This window comes from Cyprinodon variegatus, unplaced genomic scaffold, assembly GCF_000732505.1.
Source record: "Cyprinodon variegatus isolate N-32 unplaced genomic scaffold, C_variegatus-1.0 Scaffold1172, whole genome shotgun sequence".
NCBI classification, from domain to species: domain Eukaryota; kingdom Metazoa; phylum Chordata; class Actinopteri; order Cyprinodontiformes; family Cyprinodontidae; genus Cyprinodon; species Cyprinodon variegatus.
Window position 1 is genome coordinate 192,306 of NW_015151625.1, and position 4,676 is coordinate 196,981.

Here is a 4,676-nt window from a genome sequence, read left to right on the forward strand (position 1 = left end):
CTAAGTAGGTCCACCTGCCATTGTAACCACTATAACATTACTGGGAAAACTAGTTTATTGCTTAAATGGTGGTGGATCATTGTATTTTATTTAGGTGAAATCAGGAGAAGATGAAGACTAATAATGTTCTAACAGGTACGAACTGTGCATCGTGTCATTGGGTTCCTCCTCATGTAGATTCTGTCTCCCATCAGACAACAAATACTAAGTGACTGTTCGCAGCACCTTTGGACGTTATCATCCCATTGTGCCTACCTACTAGTAGGCTTGGTAATTTGTTATCACCAAATGAATCCTAATCCTAACCATAAAGTAAGTCATTTTTCCCAGTGGAATTAATCTACTTATGTGTAATCAGAATTTTCAGTAGTTATTGATATATTGTAATTAAAAATATAATGATAATAATCTTCCAAATGCTTATATTAAACAAACCAAACCAAATACAAATAAATTTTATATCCTGTCGAGTTGTAAAATCCTATCCCTTTAAATATTTAATGATCTGTAAATTAATGAGGATGATTCTTTAATAAGATCCTTGTCAACTGGATATGCAATGTTTGCTTTTAAAATCTAATGTCTCTGTTGGACCTAGTGAATGATTTTTTTTTGTCTTTAATGTGTAACTATGACAAAAATCTCCAGAGGACACTCTGAGTTTACTGAACAAAACCTGAACCCGACCAGTTTAGCTCTGGGAAAAATGGAGCCTAGGCAGAAATTCAACTTAAGAAACGCATTGCTTTTTCATACCTCCACCTGCGACACAGCCAATCATCTTTGAACCACACCTCCACGAAAGCCAATCAGGATCCAAAGCTCATCTTCAAAGGCCTCCGACAGACACCTGTCTGCTCCTGTGCGCAGGCGGCGGATGCGCTGTGGCTTCATTCAGATGACACCGTTTCAACCCACCTCCAGCCCCTCCTCCACCATTGTAGCTAAAGCTTCATCAGAGTGTCATGCCTCCCGGACTCTTACTGCGTTCCCTGTCTCATCTTAACCGGTCCGGCAGAAGAGCGCCATGTTGAGCCTGGTTCTGCCAGAGGTTTCTTCCCAACGGGGAGTTTTTCCTCTCCACTTTCCCTTCATGCTTGCTCATCATGGACAGGTTCTCTCAACCTGTGTTATCCAACTGGACTTCCATCTTCCAGGTCCCTGAGTGAAGCTCTAGTATCAGCTCACGTAATTCACTGGATCTCCCCATAAAGCTCAGCATACCGTCTCACCAACCAGCAGTCTACAGACTGACCAACTTCATCCATCTCCACTCCACCACCGGTTTCAGGCCTGGGGGGAAACAGCCCTGTTCTTTAGTCCTGTTGATGTATATCTATCAAAATTAAGCGCTGTTTTTCCTGCCGAGTTCTGAGCGCCAAAGATTAAGTAATTGTATCAATACATTTCTCCTAATTGTCTTTTCTCTTTGTGTGAGTTTTTCAGATTGAAATGGTAATACGGCAAAATAGGTTGAACAAAATAACTTTGTAACTCTCAGTTTGTGGAAAACTGAGAGTTACCCTGATTCTCAGGTTTAGCACACTTAGTTTTCAGTAAAGAAAGAACAAACATATTTTTTAGTTTTTTTGCTTTCATAAATATGCAGATCACAGTCTAATGACTAAAATTCACAAATAAATGAATTTGGGATATTCAAATGTTAAAACTTACTATCTTAAAACTTACCACGTGCAAAGCAATTTTACAAATAGCAAACTCAACTGATAATGCAGTTTTGGCATCTTTTTTAGTACATTTGACAATCAGGTGACACGCAAAAACATCTACAGTCACTACTGCAACAAACTCTTAAAGTATTTTATTTGCAGCTTTACCAGTGGAATCTGTAATAGGGAGACTATAGCTTGTATAGCAAGCAGATGATGCCCACTGGAGGTTTTCACCAAAACTGAAGAACAGCTCTCTAATGGGCAAAATGTTTCACATTGTGAAATATTTCAAATGTTGCTTTGTGCTTTATAATGATAAGACTGTACATTGATAGACAGGTCTAAAAGGGTTTAATTATGTTTAAACATGGACTTTTTTCTCAACTAGTTAACCGTCTATATCATGATGTACCCCTTTATTTCTAGCTGATAACCTGATCCTAATTGTTATGCTGTGGGCACAAGCACTGTAATTTTCTTCAAAGAGCCTGCTCTGGACACCTGTGTGTACTTAGTCTTTCTGTCAGGGGGCCGGCAGAGGCTAGTATCGCCTTTCTTTGTTCTAATTGCTTAGATCAGACAGGATGAGCTGCATGCAGAGGCCGTAATAACAAACTCTAGGCTGCATGGGGAAAAATCTTCAGGCAAAATCCTTGCTGTGAGGCAAAATGGAAGAAAATCACAGTTCTGGCAGCTACAACATTTTGCTGTGGTGCAGTTTGCACTGTTTTAGCCGTAGTTATGTAACCAGAATTCGAAAGGGGGTTAAATATCTTATGGTTCTCTAAAACAAAACAGTATAATAAGACTCATGTGGTAATGTCAATTTCATAGCAGATGTATGTTGTTTATTTACACCACAGCACTGTATATATAAAAGTGAATTAGTGTACAACTAATTTTTATTCAAATAAATAATTAAATTCTGGAAATTAGAAATAAAGGTACATTTTGTGTCAGATTATATAACTGTCATTTTGGCAACACTGAAAAGCTTTTGACAAAAATAGTCTAAGGACCTTAAGGGCCCAGAGACATAGAGATATTTTATTTCAAAAAAACTTTAAGGTATTTATTATATCACAAGTATTTTATTATGTATTTTCAACCTTGTTTATTCAAACCATGTTGTTCATGTTCAGACACCCAGATTGACTTATGGAAGCTCATTGGTAGAATTCCCTTATGACAGAAAGAAGGCCGCGACTCACACCATTTTAATATCCGGAGGGGGGACATATTTAATTACAAACCAAATTCATACAGCTGTCTTAAAACACTTCATACATTCAGCACTGCATCGTCAAAAATTCTGTTATCCCCCACCTTCAGTCCATTTCAGGGCGGCATTTATAGTTTCCACATCGCACTGTGTGGATGCACGTGCACGACTGGATGCTCTTTCTGGAAAACTCTTAGCTTATGACCTGATTGCGTGCGAGTCAGCCAGTAAGAACCCTGTTTTGCCAAGATTCGTACGTGACTCCCAGTATGTAGACTCTCTGTTTACATGCTGCATTCTCTGTGTTCCTAAGTGAGCATAAGTTTAGAAACAGGACTACATAACGCAGTACAACTGCTTCCATATTTGGCAAGCCAGCCAGATATTTATATTCTACATTCCCCCTGTAGTTAATTGCAAATGAAATACTTTGTGATGTTACATGGTGATGTGAATACTACGCGAATAAGTGGACTTACGTGTGTGTGAAGTTTAAATGAAAAAACCCCGAAATTTTAGTGTTACCGACACAGCCTGATATGGATGGAAGTTGCGAGATATAAACCTTTAAATGAAGCTATTAACTAACCATTACTAAGTATCATAATTAATAATAAAAGTCAGTCAGAAGTCAGTCAGTCAGTACTCCTCTTAACAGCCTGCTATGGATGGTTTACAACGTGAAATAATAAAACAGTAATACAGGTTATTATGCAAAGCAATGGCATGTTACAATCAGGTTTATATTTGCAGAATACAAGAATAATCAATACTTGTGTTGTCTTCTTTCCTGTTGAAAAAAAATCAAAAATATAGTTCTTTCACTTCAGGGCTCTGTCCTTTGCTTTAAAAAAAATCATGAACACAGGATCACCGGTTCCTGCCTTCAGTATTTTGCAGGCGGAAGTTGAAGGTTTGCAGTCTTATGCCTGGGGTTACAGGTCTTTACAATCCATCCCCTCAAAATGAGTAAGACAGAAAAACCACAATTAGTGTTCTTATCAGCAAATATCAACTAATCATAGAAAATAATATTCATATTATTCCAATCCTATTGTAGTACGTAGTGTTGGACCTATCTAATTCAATTGGAGAAGGATCCCATTCCCCCCTGTGATGCTTCCGTCACATCTGGTCCTCTCGGTCATCCATCTGCTGGTCGCTCCTCAGAGTTGCATTCTTCCGACGTGTTGCTAGAGTTTGCTGGTCCTCTTGTCCTTTTATTACTCTTTGATGTACTGTACTTCCCTTATTATTTGAGTTCAGTCAGTCTGCTCCTTGGTTGTCCTGGTCCCCTGGGCCTTGCATGTCGTTCATGTGTCCATGGCTTATGCGGATCCAGAGTGAGGACAGTTCTTGTCCCAGTGTCCTTAAATCTCACTATCAGATGTGATCCTGAGAGGAAAGAAAAAACTGACCAGTATCTTGAAACTAAATCTAGAGATGTAACACATTTCATAAGTCCAGTTTCTGTATTCAAGGTTAAAATTAAAATAAGAGAACTTTTGATTGTTGCAGTAATGTCCCATTGTCTCTTGGTTTATCTTCTCCCTTATCTGCAATTATTAATATTTCCAAAAATCCTCCAATAATCTGTAAAATTTAAATCTCAGAGAATTAACCTTTCTGATAATAATGAAATAAATCATGTAACACGATTGTAGGACTTCTGATTGGACCTCAGGCCAAAACAACAAACAACAACAGTCTATCTTTTTTAGGAATCATCTTACCTGTTTAAAGAAACATGAAATAAATTACAATCATCTTACCTTCCTAAA